We start from the raw sequence: 16092 nt of genomic DNA, 5'->3' as shown, positions 1-16092 counted from the left end.
TAAACAGCTGAGCTTCATTTAATTTCATCTAATTTCCTCTCTCTTTCTCCCTCTTGCTCTCTCTCTCTCTCTCTCTCTGAATCTCCCTCTCTCTCTCTCTCAATTTCTGAATCTCCCTATCTCTCACCTGTACTCTCTCCGTGTGCTTACTGAGCTGTTTTTCCTAATTGAAATAAATAGGTGCCGTTCAATTTGAAAGCAGGTAATGGATCAATGCTCTGTGTGATAGACAGAGATAGCTAATTACAAGGAACATTGGCTTTTGGGAGCTGCATGCGTACGGGATAAATTAAGTGGATATTCAATTTCATTAATCTGGCGTTGTTATTAATGAATTTCCGTGTGAAAAAACAAATGTCAAATATCAAATATATCCTGGAAACTCTCCCATTGTCTGGAAAGATTTCCATTAACTGAACTGTCTAGACTTTCCTCTCCAATGGTACTGCTGAGTTTGAAAGAATGAGACTGGAATTAAATCGCAATTGCTGCTATGTTTCTCATCAGAGAATAAAGACCAGCTGGTCTTGAAGGGATGGTTTTGACTAGAGGTATTACTATGGCATCTCTGTAATAACATGATATAGTATTATAATAATGGTCTGTGATGAGACTCTGGCGAGTATCAGTGGGCCATTTGTAGAGGTTTTGGTTACATCAAAGACTCATGGCCCCTTCATTTTTCTCCATAACCATACTATAGATAGAATCTCATGGTATATTTCCTTATATAGTTTTACATAGGTAAGGGAATTTAACTATTGCATAGACCCTATCTATTGGTCTGTCTGCATACGATTTATGTAAGATGGTAGCTAGGTAGAAACGTTGGTATTCAAAAAATTCTGATCCCTCATTAGGCTCATGTGATTTTATTTATCTAAATCTGATCAAAATTAATCCATGTACAGACAACTATTTGATTTTGAATATCTGCATCTTTTCCATTAAGAGGCCATTTTGGGGGGTGGAAATTTAGAGTTCTGGGCCTGAAAATTCGAGTCCGGTATGACCCAAGCCCGATGAGCTGAAGCCAGAGCCCCGGTCCGACATCACAGAAATGTAATGAGCCCGAACCAAAAAAGAAAAGCCAGATTTAAAACTGCCTCATCTTTCCCTCGAACATGTTGCTATTTTGCGAGAGTTAACCAGTAGGCTATTAATTTACATGCGGCAGAGACGGCAGCGAGCAGAGTGAATGGTGGAATGGTGAACTTACTAAATGACTGAGAGTTTGACTATGTGATATTAGGTTGCTTCTTGTGTAAATATTTTCCGTCTGGATTTTAATGATTTGTATGAGCTGTTGCCTTGTCTATGAAATGTGAGTAGAGTGGAAAACCCAACTTGAATATAATCAACAACTGTTGTGGACTCTGGGTTTGTAAAACATCCATATACTGTAAATCTTTAGAAATTAGACAGATGCTGCTTCTGTTGGCTGTTTTTAAGTGTTTGTTTGATTCCGTGAGCTCTAACTGTCTCAAGCAACCACAACATGTAACCAATGTCGGATAAAGCAATTTCACGAATTCCACTGGTTTCACACTTGGCCATGTTGTAATAAAAATTGTAATAATTGTTTTCATTAGAAACATATTATCTGTGATATTCACCATATCCTTCAGAATGTGAGTAATAAAACTCTTAAAAAAAAGAAAAGTCAGGACCCTGTCTTTCAAAGATAATTCGTAAAAATCCAAATATCTTCACAGATCTTCATCATAAAGGGTTTAAACACTGTTTCCCATGCTTGTTCAAAGAACCATAAACAATTAATGAACATGCACCTGTGGAACGGTCGTTAAGACACTAACAGCTTGCAGACGGTATGCAATTAAGGTCACAGTTATGAAAACTTAGGACACTAAAGAGGCCTTTCTACTGACTCTGAAAAACACCAAAAGAAAGATGCCCAGGGTCCCTGCTCATCTGCGTGAATGTACCTTAGGCATGCTGCAAAGAGGCATGAGGACTGCAGATGTGGACAGGGCAATAAATTGCAATGTCCGTACTGTGAGACGCCTAAGACAGCGCTACATGGAGATAGGACGGACAGCTGATCGTCCTCGCAGTGGCAGACCACGTGTAACAACACCTGCACAGAATCGGTACATCCGAACATCACACCTGCATGATAGGTACAGGATGGCAACAACAACTGCCCGAGTTACACCAGGAACGCACAATCCCTCCATCAGTGCTCAGACTTTCCGCAATAGGCTGAGAGAGGCTGGACTGAGGGCTTGTAAGCCTGTTGTAAGGCATGTCCTCACCAGACATCACCGGCAACAACGTCGCCTGTGGGCACAAACCCACCATCACTGGACCAGACAGGACTGGCAAAAAGTGCTTTTCACTGATGAGTTGCGGTTTTGTCTCACGTTACATCGAGGCCTGTACTCTGGAGCGGGATCAATTTGGAGGTGGAGGGTCCGTCATGGTCTGGGGCGGTGTGGCACAGCATCATCGGACTGAGCTTGTTGTCATTGCAGGCAATCTCAACACTGTGCGGTACCCTTCCTGCAGGCTCATCCTGACATGACCCTCCAACATGACAATGCCACCAGCCATACTTCTCGTTCTGTGTGTGATTTCCTGCAAGACTGGAATGTCAGTGTTCTGCCATGGCCAGCGAAGAGCCCGGATCTCAATCCCATTGAGCACGTCTGGGACCTGTTGGATCGGAGGGTGAGGGCTAGGGCCATTCCCCCTCAGAAATGTCTGGGAACTTGCAGGTGCCTTGGTGGAAGAGTGGAGTAACATCTCACAGCAAGAACTGGTAAATCGGGTGCAGTCCATGAGGAGGAGATGCACTGCAGTACTTAATGCAGCTGGTGGCCACACCAGATACTGACAGTTACTTTTGATTTTGACCCCCCTTTGTTCAGGGACACATTATTCCATTTCTGAAGGTCACATGTCTGTGGAACTTGTTTAGTTTATGTCTCAGTTGTTGAATCTTGTTATGTTCATACAAATATTTACACATGTTAAGTTTGCTGAAAATAAACGCAGTTGACAGTGAGAGGATATTTCTTTTTTTGCTGAGTTTAGTTTATCTTCAACAGTTTGCTGTGGTGCTGTCTTTGCAGAGCGTGTGATTGGTTGGAGGCGGACTACTTTTGGATCTCAGGAGGAGCGAGCCACAAGCACTGTGAAAACATGTTTTGACACTAATTGTTATGATTCGTATCTAGCTTGGTAGCTCTAATTATGAATTTATTTTTTACTTCAGAGTGCTACTGAGAAATTAAACTCTTTAATCAACATTACCAGTTTTACATTTTTCTTTGCCAAGAAGAAGAGCAAGAGACCTACTAAGCAAAATAGAAAAGCTAATAAATTTAATGGTGATTTGATCAAAAATAAAAAATAATCACAGTATATTGCCTAGAGGAGAAAATTAATACATATAAAGAACAGGATTGGAATTTATATTACTCTTTAATTCTCTGTTATCCACTAAAACAGCTAATCATAAAGTATTAAACCACAGCATGATAATACTAGGATTTGAATCATATTTCTTCCCTGTTTTTTTCTTTGTTTAGCCAGACCTGATGTTTCAGGTTTCCAGAATGTGATAAAAATGTCTTGCTTATTTATTCACTCTCTATTATTTTCCTGATTTTGGCCAGTGGAGCAGATCCACTCATGTTGCCTTCATTTTCTTTCTGAAGACCAATGATAAAAGTAATATTATATTGCATACTGAGATTCACTTGCGTCTCATGAGGGAGGTCCGTGTGTGAATATCTCCCAGAACATACATGACTCACTCGAATGTGTCATGAATGTTAGTTTGTATACATTTTAATGTGAAATCTAGTGTAGAATCTTTCCAAAACATCTTGTACTTACAACAATCTCTTGGATTACGGGCTCCTAGCCACATAGCATTGTAGCATGAACACACAACATACTGTAGAAACATTACTTCACTGTAATACAGCCAAAAACACCAAGCTAATAATTTCCATATAATCACCGTTATCGTCCTCTACATGCCTGTACCTTGTAATTATATGCACAATCTACTGCAATTTTGTCTTAGAAGTCCAGAAACAGGTTGGAGCTTTGTTCATCTGCTATTGCTGTCATGTCTAACCACAATAAGGAGGTCGACACCATTTAAGATGAGAGAGGACAATTATTTTTTTTATGAGCATGGCCTTATTTCTATTACAGCATATTGAATGACTGTCATTCATATTCCATTCACCCAGTTCAATGTAACAGCGATACGTTTAGGCTACTACATAATACTCAAATGTTCCTTATATGCATCATGAGTTTGCTACAAACTAGCCTATGAATGAAAGTTTACATTGTAGGTACACAGAGGTCGAGAGAAACATTTGAGGTGACAGACAGTGGCAAATGGACAGAGAGTGACACATTCATACCACCTTCACACTCTTGCCTGCATCTAGCTGATCTAGGGTGTAATTATTAGTCTAACATAAACACACAAATTCAGGTGTGTTTATGCCCGGTTCGTTCTGTTTGCTTCCGATTAAGAAAAGGTTTTCAAAGAATCGGCGGAATGAATACACCCCTGATCAAGTGTAGACACAGTTCTCTTTCATAGCAGACACGTTGTATTCCTTCTCGCATCTATGCGCTCTCCTCCTCTCACCTTTTCCCTTCGCTTGTGGATTTCAATGCATAACACATCAGCTGTATGTGACCAGGTGAAAAAACCTTTTCAAGCCAAACCATATCATAACCGCTACACACAGCCTACATCGTTGTCACCATATTAGCTAAAGTAACGTCATAGTCAACATAGCTAATAGAACTAACAAGTTAGTAAACCCACTACAATCATGCAGTAACGTTACAGTGTACATTCAGTAAGCAGTTTAGCACTTTCACCGGCGGGCCCCTTGGCAATAAATTAGTAAAACCAAAAGCTTACCTTGACTTGGAAGAGTTCCAGTGTTGTGTTGGAAAGTCATAGCCAGCTAGCTAACATAGCATCCCTCTGTTTGAACAGGGTTTTTGAGTAGGCTAAACTAGTTCTGCATTTGCTCGGTAAGTAAGTGAAACTGTAAGTGAAAAACAATGACAATCTCTCTCTATTTCTCTTGCTTCTCCTTCATTTTGGAATAAATGTATTTGTTCAAAACTGTTCAACTACTGTCTTTCTCTCGCTTTGAGTCACAGGTCTTCCCTGTGGCTCAGTTGGTAGAGCATGGTGTGTGCAACGCCAGGGTTGTGGGTTCGATTCCCACGGGGGGGCCAGTACCAAGAAAAATATATATGTTTTATTAAATGTGTGCATTCACTACTGTAAGTCGCTCTGGATAAGAGCGTCTGCTAAATGACTAAAATGTAAAAAAAATGTAACTACTCCCCACATTTTATGCAATGCAGTGGTAGCTAGCTGTAGCTTATGCTTTCAGTACTAGATTCATTCTTCGATCCTTTGATTGGTTGGAAAACATGTCAGTTCATGCTGCAAGAGCTCTGATAGGTTGGAGGACGTCATCCAGAAGTTGTCATAATTTGTCACGCTCTGACCTAGGAGAGCTGTGTCTATCGTTGTCTCTGATTGGAAGCCATACTTAGGCATCCTGTTTTTCCCTTTGTGTTCATGGGTAGTTGCTCTCTGTTTAGTTTGTAAACCTGACGGAACTGTTGGCTGTCATTTTGTTATTTTGTCTAGTGTTCGTTTCGATTAAAATATACTACGATGAGCACTCTACACGCTGCGCCTTGGTCTCCTCTATACGACGCCCGTTACATAATTACTGTGTAAGTCTATGGAAAAGGGTGAGAACCATAAGCCTGCTAGGTTTTGTATTGAAATCAATGTACCCAGAGGAGGACGGAAGCTACTGTAGCTGTCCTGCTACTGTGACTGGAGTCTTTGACCATTTTTAAGGCCTTCCTTCACTTGTGGACTTCAATGCACAACACATCAGCTGTATGTGACCAGGCGAAAAAACCTTTCCAAGCCAAACCATATCATAACCGCTATACACAGCCTGGGTAGCCATTTGATTAGATGTTCAGGAGTCTCATGGCTTGGGGGTAGAAGCTGTTTAGAATCCTCTTGGACCTAGACTTGGCCCTCCGGTACCGCTTGCCGTTCGGTAGCAGAGAGAACAGTCTATGACTAGGGTGGCTGGAGTCTTTGACCATTTTTAGGGCCTTCCTCTGACACTGCCTGGTATAGAGGTCCTGGATGGCAGGGAACTTGGCCGTACACACTACCCTCTGTAATGCCTTGCGGTCGCAGGCCGAGCAGTTGCCATACCAGGCAGTGATGCAACCCATCGGGATGCTCTCGATGGTGCAGCTGTAGAACCTTTTGGGTATCTGATGACCCATATCAAATATTTTCTGTCTCTTGAGGGGGAATAGGTTTTGTTGAGCCCTCTTCACAACTGTATTGGTGTGTTTGGACAATATTAATTTGTTGGTGATGTGGACACCAAGGAACTTGAAGCGCTCAGCCTGCTCCACTACAGCCCCGTTGATGAGAATGGGGGCGTGCTCGGTCCTCCTTTTCCTGTAGTCCACAATCATCTCCTTTGTCTTGATCATGGCCAAGTCTCTGACCTCCTCCCCATAGGCCGTCTCGTCGTTGTCGGTGATCAGGCTGTTGTGTCATCTGCAAACTTAATGATGGTGTTGGAGTCGTGCCTGGCCGTGCAGTCATGAGTGAACAGGGAGTACAGGAGGGGACTGAGCACGCACCCCTGAGGGGACCCCGTGTTGAGGATCAGCGTGGTGGATGTATTGTTACCTACCCTTACGACCTGGGGGTGGCCCGTCAGGAAGTCCAGGATCCATTTGCAGAGGGAGGTGTTTAGTCCCAGGGTCCTTAGCTTAGTTTTGAGCTTTGAGGGTACTTTAGTGTTGAACGCTGAGCTGTAGTCAATGAATAGCATTCTCACATAAGTTTTTCTTTTGTCCATGTATGAAATTGCAGTATGGAGTGGATCTGTTGGGGCGGTATGCAAATTGTAGTGGGTCTAGGGTTTCTGGAATAATGGTGTTGATGTGAGCCATGACCAGCCTTTCAAAGCACTTCATGGCTACAGACGTGAGTGCTATGGGTCAGTAGTCATTTAGGCAGGTTACCTTAGTGTTCTTGGGCACAGGGACTATGGTGGTCTGCTTGAAACATGTTGGTATAACAGACTCAGACAGGGAGAGGTTGAAAATGTCAGTGAAGACACTTGCCAGTTGGTCTGCGCATGCTCGGAGTACACGTCCTGGTAATCCGTCTGGCTCTGCGGCCTTGTGAATGTTGACCTGTTTAAAGGTATTACTCACATCCGCTGTGGAGAGTGTGATCACACAGTCGTCTGGAACAGCTGATGCTCGCAAGCATGTTTCAGTGTTACTTGCCTCGAAGCTAGCATAGAAGTAATTTAGCTCGTCTGATAAGCTTGTGTCATTGGGCAGCTCTCGGCTGTGCTTCTCTTTGTAGTCTGTAATAGTTTGCAAGCGCTGCCACATCTGACGGGTGTCGAAGCCGGTGTAGTACGATTCGGTCTTAGTCCTGTATTGATACTATGGCTGTTTGATGGTTTGTCGGAGGGCATTGCGGGATTTCTTATAAGCTTCCGGGTTAGAGTCCCTCTCCTTTGAAAGCGGCAGTTCTACCATTTAGCTCAGTGTGGATGTTGCCTGTAATCCATGGCTTATGGTTGGGGTATGTACATACAGTTACTGTGGGGATGACATCATCGATGCACTTATTGACTGATGTGGTGTACTCCTCAATGCCATCGGAAGAATCCCGGAACATATTCCAGTCTGTGATAGCAAAACAGTCCTGTAGCTTAGCATCTGCTTCACCTGAACACTTTTTTATTGAGCGAGTCACTAGTACTTCCTGCTTTAATTTTTGCTTGTAAGCAGGAATCAGGAGGATAGAATTATGGTCAGATTTGCCAAATGGATGGCGAGGGAGAGCTTTGTACACGTTTCTGTGTGTGGAGTATAGGTGGTCTAGAGTTTTTTCCCTCTGGTTGCACATTTAACATGCTGGTAGAAATGAGGTAAAACAGATTTAAGTTTCCCTGCATTAAAGTCCCCAGCCACTAGGAGCACCGCCTCTGGATGAGCGTTTTCCTGTTTGCTTATAGCTGTATACAGCTCATTGAGTGCGGTCTTAGTGCCAGCATCGGTTTGTGGTGGTAAATAGACAGCTACAAAGAATATAGATGAAAACTCTCTAGGTAGATAGTGTGGTCTACAGCTTATCATGAGATACTCTGCCTCAGGCGAGCAAAACCTTGAGACTTCCTTAGATATTGTGCACCAGCTATTGTTTACAAATATACATAGACCGCCACCCTTTGTCTTACCAGAGGCTGCTGTTCTATCCTGCCGATACAGTGTATAACCCGCCTGTATGTTATTCATGACGTAATTCAGCCACGACTCGGTGAAACATAAGATATTACAGTTTTTAATGTCCCGTTGGTAGGATATACGTGATTGTAGTTCGTTCACTTTATTATCAGCGATTGTACGTTAGCCAACAGTTCCGTTGGCAATGGCAGATTAGCTACTCGTCACTGGATCTTCACAAGGCACCCCGATCTCCTTCCTCAATACCGCCGTCTCCTTCTCCTGCGAATGACGGGGATGAGGGCCTGTTCGGATGTTTGGAGTAAATCCCTCTCGTCCGACTCGTTAAAGAAAAATGATTTGTCCAGTTCAAGGTGAGTAATCGGTGTTCTGATGTCCGGAAGCTCTTTTCGATCATAATAGACCAAAGCATTATGTACAAAATAAGTTACAAACAATGCCAGAAACGAACAAAATAGCAGGGTTGGTTAAGAGCCCATAAAACGGCAGCCATCCGCTCCGGCGCCATCTTTCATGATCACTCCAGAGAACGCGTTTCCGCTGCTCCAGAATCGAATGGCGGCGGGCTTTACACCACTCCAGCTTACGCTTGGCATTGCACAAGGTGAGCTTAGGCTTATGCTAGGCCATGAAAACCCATTTCATGAAGCTCACAATGAACAGCTCTTGTGCTGACGTTGCTTCCAGAGGCAGCTTTGAAACTCGGTAGTGAGTGTTGCAACCGAGGACAGATGATTTTTACGCGCTATGCGCTTACGCACTCACCGGTCCCATTCTGTAAGCTTGTGTGGCCTACCACTTCGCGACTGAGCCGTTGTTGCTCCAAGACGTTTCCACTTCACAATAACAGCACTTACAGTTGACCGGGGCAGCTCTAGCAGGGCAGAAATTTGGCGAACCTACTTGTTGGAAAGGTGGCATCCTATGAAGGTTCCAAGTTCAAAGTCACTGAGCTCTTCAGTAAGGCCATTATACTGCCAATGTCTATGGAGATTGGATGGCTGTGTGCTTGATTTTGTACATGTGGCTGAAATAGCCAAATCCACACATTTTAAGGGGTGTCCACATACTTCTGTATATATAGTGTAAATGACAACATACTGGATGACAACAAATGGAGGAACTAAGCGTTTGGCAGAATTTTTTTTAAAATGGGAATTCCAGGATTGGTACATCCATTTTTTAGGAGCTCACTTAGTAGTGAACTCTTGACGCCCCTTAAGCATAATTGTGCCACGAAACTCTTTCATTACTTTGCTGACTTCAATTTTATGAGAGAGCAACATATAGCACTGATATCATTAATGAGGAATGTGTGTACACTTAAACTCAAGAAAACAAGGACGAAATGGGAAAAATAATAGAGATATCCCCCGGGAGCCACTGATATTTAATGAGTAGACGTTACAACCTTTTATCTAATTCCTATGCACCCATACACCCCTCCTAAAACGCACTGAACATGTCTCTAATCCATAAACCCAATGAACTTCTCCCTTTGTACTTTCTGTTTCAAATGTCAGATATTACAGTATCCAAAAAGAAAGGGAGAATTATGGAAGGTCAATAAATGTTACATTAAATGAGGTATATTGTGATTAGAGTAAGTTATGATGGAGTAAATGTATTAATCAGTAAAAAAAAACAAATGAGTTGATCATTTCACAGGTAATTGTGGAATATTAGTCTTTATGTTAGTCGAGGTAGTTTGTACATGTAGGTTGTGGTAAAGTGACTATGCATAGACAAACTGTGAGTAGCAGCAGTGTAAAAACAAAGTGGGGGAGAGTGTCTATGTAAATAATCCTCAGCAGTTTTATAGTTTGGGGGTAGTCCCAATCCACTAACTTGTTTTTTATAGAAATTAAGCAGAAACTATCTGTCCTTCCACTCAGTTCCTATTCTATCCTTTCTATCCTTACACCCTGTTGTAAAAGCAGGGACTGGTGGGCAAGAACAACAGACTGTTGTTCTTGCCCACCAGCCCCTGCTTTTATAACAGAGGGTTTCTACCAAACAGCCTGACTGTTTCTCAACAGTTGTTTCATTACTCAGGGAGTAATTGATAATATTGTGCTTTCCAAACTCAATAGGTAATGTAAATCTCAAAACTACTAGTTTGTATTGTTTTTATGGTCTGTCAACCACCAGTGTCAACAGTGCTACTTCATAGGAAAACACAGCTGTTGACCCGAACAAGAGGACAGCTACTAAAACCTTTGCATGCATTATAGCTGGTTGACCTAGAGTATGAAATATGCATTCATTTCCACACGGGTTTCCTCCCTTCCTCCTGTGTGCTTATGGTAGAGTACAGTGTGTACTGACACATAAAGAAGTACTTGAGCCACAACCTTCCTATACACTGAGTACAATATGGCAGGAAATAAACATGTGAAACTCAAAAAACACGTTGAAAAAATTTATCAATACATTAATTGACCCCAATGTCTTAAAGTCATAGTAGCCAAGGCCTGCAGTGAAAGTACACTCTTAAAAATAAAGGTGCAAGTTGGAACCAAATAATGTTATTGAGAGCGATGCCATAGGGGAACCATTTTAAGGTCTCTGAAGAACCATAAATGGGGTGGTTCTTTGACGAACCATACAAAACTCCAAAACCAGAAATGTTTCGTCCCTCCAGGATCAGAATTGAATAGCTCTGCTGTAGGGTTTTAAGACTTATTTGCATATTGCCTTTTTGTGAATTTTAGAGTTACCAGTACCAATCATGACTGCGTTTGCTAGTGACATAGGTTGTTGCATTCATTCATTTTCAGTCCTGCGGCCTTCACCAAGTGAGATCCTACGTGAATATTTATTTTAAAATTGTTTTAAGACAATACAATACATACTCTATATATATATGTAAAAATATGTGGACAACCCTTCAAATTAGGGGATTTGTCTATTTCAGCCAAACCCATTGCTGACAGGTGTATAAAATTGAACACACCGCCATGCAATCTCCTTAGAGAAACAGTGGGCAGTAGAATGGCCTAACTGAAGAGTTCAGTGACTTTCAATGTGGCACCGTCATAGGATGACACCGTTCCAACAAGTCAGTTCTTCAAATTTCTGCCTTGCTAGAGCTGCCCCGGTCAACTGTAAGTGCTGTTATTGTGAAGTGGAAATGTCTAGGAGCACCAACGGCACAGCCATGAAGTTGTAGGCCACACAAGCTCACAGAATGGGACTGCCGAGTACGTGAGCACCTCTGGAGGCAACGTCAGCACAATAACTGTTAGTCGGGAGCTTCATGAAATGGGTTTCCATGGCCAAGCAGCCGCACACAAGCCTAAGATCACCATGAGCAATGCCAAGCGTCGGCTAGAGTGGTGTAAAGCTTGCAGCCATTGGACTCTGGAGCAGTAGAAACGCGTTACGCTGGCATTCCGACGGTCGAATCTGGGTTTGGCAGATGCCAGGAAAACGCTACCTCCCCTAATGCTTAGTGCCAACTGTGAAGTTTGGTGGAGGAGGAATAATGGTCTGGCGCTATTTTTCATGGTTTGGGCTAGGCCCCTTAGTTTCAGTGAAGGGAAATCTTAACGCTGGTGTAAATGTGTAGGCCCATGTGTTCCGTCATTCAGGGCAGGTGGGGCAGAGCCTGTTTAGCTAAATATATATATACATACAGTATATATACACATTATATATATATATATATATATATATATATATATATATATATATATATATATATATATATATATATATATATGTATGTGTGTATATGTACATTATATCAGTTTGTAAACAATGTATAAAAAACGAACTTTGAGTTAATAAAGCTGCATACACGCATGGTCTCTTTTTTTGTTTTCTTGAGTAAGGCAGCTCCAAAATGCAGGTGTTTCAGCCTAGCTCGGTGCTTTCTGTGGTGGTGGGGCAGCCAGTGGAGCATAGGAGTTGGTAATGTTCTCTAGTTCCGCCGTGATTGGCTCAGTTTTCTGTCACTCATGGGGACACTACCTCACCGCAAAATCTATGGAGGGAGCTCGAAAATTCAAGCTCCATAGAGTTATATTAGAGGTGCGCATCCAAGAATGCTTAAGGTCATTGGCCACAAATAAAATGACATCAAATCACATTATATCTACAGTAGCTTTGAATGGACTGATCATGTCAACATCATACTTTCAAAATCTTAGCTAAACAAGCAGTCTTCATCATGAATCACGTAGACAATCTACTGGCAAATCCTTTTCAATCATTGTAATGATAGGTAAAATGTACCGGTGCTTATCGCCCATTGGACATAAACATTACACAACAAGTTGGAAATCGCTAATTCAACAATGAGTGGTTTGGAAGGAATCAGTGGCTAACTGCAAGAGTTGCAAAGCATTCACTAGCCTGCTATTCAGCATGACTTCTGCCACGTTCAAACAACTAGAAACTCGGAACTGGGAAATCTCAGACTTCAGGGAGTTCAAGACTGGGAACTCAGAAAAAAATTTGCTCTGACTGGGAAAATACATTTTGAACAGTCATCCAACTCGGAATTCCAAGTTGGGAACTCAGGTCTCTTTCCAGAGTGTCGACCTGAATATCACTGACGTCATGATTCGACCCAGTTTTTTTTCCAAGTTCCCAGTTGTCTTGAAAGCACAATAAATACAGAGAATGCCGGACTTTGATGACAAAGTTTCATGACAAAATTGTAATCATAAAATATTGTAAGAGCTTTCATTGTCTGCTTATATGCCCCCTTTATTTATCCTACAGTTCTGACTTGGTGTACAGGGAGAATACTGTAAAAACGGCACACGTTCTGAATTCTGTCGCTGTAAACTTCAAAAGTGCTGAACAAATAGTTATATTGACTACTTCCGTCGGAGCTCACTCATTAATGTCTTAATCGAAATTACGGAATGCCTTTTATCTGCTCATCGTCCCCTTATGCCATAGTTTCTACATCTCAATTGTCAGTAGAAACCACATTTGTTTAAGTAAGTCAGCCATATCAGCTATGTTTTTGTTTAAAGTTAGTAAATGAGGCTGAATGAACTGTTTCGCTGCCAGACAAGGCCCCGCTGATGCCAGGTGTAGCGGTGGTAAGGACTCACTCCATGGTGCTGAAAAGAAAGCTCTGCTGTTGGGACAGCTTTAAGTAGGCCCAAACAGTGTCGGCACCGTTTGTCACCGTTATAGTGCAATTGATGTATTTTTTTGTGTTGTGCTGTGTAGTGGCTTTCCTGACATGCATCAAAAATACATTTTTGGTTGTTTGCGACACCAATATTTGCATGCTAAAATCGGACAAATGCTGTTTGATACGCGTATCAAAGGTACAGATTACTGCCATATATAGTATAAATCAGAGGTGTAAAGTACTTACAGTGCCTTCGGAAAGTGTTCAGACCCCTTGACTTTTTCCACATTAAAATATTAAAATTAAAACCAGAAATACCTTATTTACATACGTATTCAGACCCTTTGCTCTGAGACTCGAAATTGAGCTCAGGTACCTCCGGTTTCCATTGATCATCCTTGAGAAGTTTCTACAACTTGATTGGAGTCCACCTGTGGTAAATTCAGTTGATTGGGCATGATTTGGAAAGAAACACGCATGACTATATAAGGTCCCACAGTTGACAGTGCATCTCAGAGCAAAAACCAAGCCATGAGGTCGAAGGAATTGTCCGTAGAGCGCTGAGACAGGATTGTGTCAAGGCACAGATCTGGGGAAGATTACCAAAACATGTCTGCAGCATTGAAGGTCCCCAAGAACACAGTGGCTTCCATCATTCTTAAATTGAAGAAGTTTGGAATCACCAAGAGAGCTGGCAACCTGGCCAAACTAATCAATCGGGGGAGAAGGGCCTTGGTCAGGGAGGTGAGGGATTTATGGTAGAGTGGCCAGACAGAAGCCACTCATCATTAAAAGGCACATGACAGCCCGCTTGGAGTTTGCCAAAAGGCACCTAAATTCTCTCAGACTATGAGAAACAAAATTCTCTGGTCTGATGAAAACAAGACTGAACTCTTTGGCCTGAAAGGCAAGCATCACGTCAGGAGGAAACCTGGCACCATCGCTATGGTGAAGCACGGTGGTGGCAGAATCATGCTGTGGGGATGTTTATCAGCGGCAGGGACTGGGAGACTAGTCAGGATCGAGATAAAGATCAACAGAGCTAAGTACAGAGAGATCCTTGATGAAAACCTGCTCCAGAGCTCTCAGGACCTCAGACTGGGGTGAAGGTTCACCTTCCAACAGAACAACGACTCTAAGCAGACAGCCAAGACGACGCAGGAGTGGCTTCGGGACAAGTCTCTGAATGTCCTTGAGTGGCACAGCCAGAGCCCGGACTTAAACCTGATCAAACAGCGATCGGTTGAATAGCGTGCATTTAGTTTTACTTGCATTTAAGAGCAGTTGGAGGCCACGGAAGGAGAGTTGTATGGCATTGAAGCTCGTCTATAAATTAAGGACAGAATATTCAGCTGTCTCCCTTTCCAAATTCACTGAAGGAATGTGCCTTTGTCTACACAGATATTTTCCCGCTGAAACTCTAACACGTTCTAAAGCGAATACTGGAACAATATTTCTAGCATAGAACATGGGGAATGGGCAGAGGTGACCTAAAAGAACACTAATTTCATTTCAGGTGTTATTTTGTGATGTCATTAAAAATGTTATGAAGGAAATATTGTAACTTGGAAAGTATACCAACTATGTGAGTGAAGTGTCCAAAAATTATGTAAGTGTTTTTGTGTGACAGGGGGCAGTATTTGGAAATTCAGATGAATAACGTGCCCAAATTAAACTGCCTGCTACTCGGGCCCAGAAGGTAGGATATGCATATCATTAGTAGATTTGGATAGAAAACACTCTGAAGTTTCTAAAACTGTTTGAATGATGTCCGTGAATATAACAGAACTCATATGGCAGGCAAAAACCTGAGAAAAAATCTAACCAGGAAGTGGTTTGTAGTTTTTCAAGTGATTGCCTATCCAAACTACAGTGTCTGCGGGGTCATTTTGCACGTCCTAAGGCTTCCACTAGAAGTCAACAGTCTTTATAACCTTGTTTCATGCTTCTACTGTTACTGGGGAGAGAATAAGAGCTGTGGACTGCCTGAGACCAATGAGTTGTTTACTGCGCTGTAATGCAGGCGCACCGTTCCTTCTTTTTCCTCTGTAATGAATACGCTATTGTCCGGTTGGAATATTATCGACTATTTATGATAAAAAGACCCTAAGAATATTGAACAATGTGCTTTCGCCGTAAAGCTATTTTGAAATCTGACACAGCGGTTGCATTAAGGAGAAGTGTATCTATAATTCTTTCAATAACTGTTGTACATTTTTATCAACGTTCATGATGAGTATTTTTGTAAATTGATGTGCTCATTCACAGGAAGTTTTGGGAGGCAAAACATTTTCTGAACATCACGTGCCAATGTAAAAGGTTTTTTTTGGATAGAAATATAAACTTTATCGAACAAAACATACATGTATTGTGTAACATTGAGTCCTGGGAGTGTCATCTGATGAAGATCGTCAAAGGTTAGTGATTCATTTTAGCTGTATTTCTGGTTTTTGTGACGCCTCTCCTTGCTTGGAAAATGGCTGTGTGGTTTTTCTTGTCTCGCGCTGTCCTAACATAATCTAATGTTATGCTTTCGCCGTAAAGCCTTTTTGAAAAGGTTGGATTAACGAGAAGTGTATCTTTAAAATGGGATATAATAGTTGTATGTTTGAGAAATTTGAATTATGAGATTGTTGTGGTTTTGAATTTGCCAC

Source organism: Salmo salar, chromosome ssa05, assembly GCF_905237065.1.
Source record: "Salmo salar chromosome ssa05, Ssal_v3.1, whole genome shotgun sequence".
NCBI classification, from domain to species: domain Eukaryota; kingdom Metazoa; phylum Chordata; class Actinopteri; order Salmoniformes; family Salmonidae; genus Salmo; species Salmo salar.
This window is presented reverse-complemented; position numbering follows the sequence as displayed.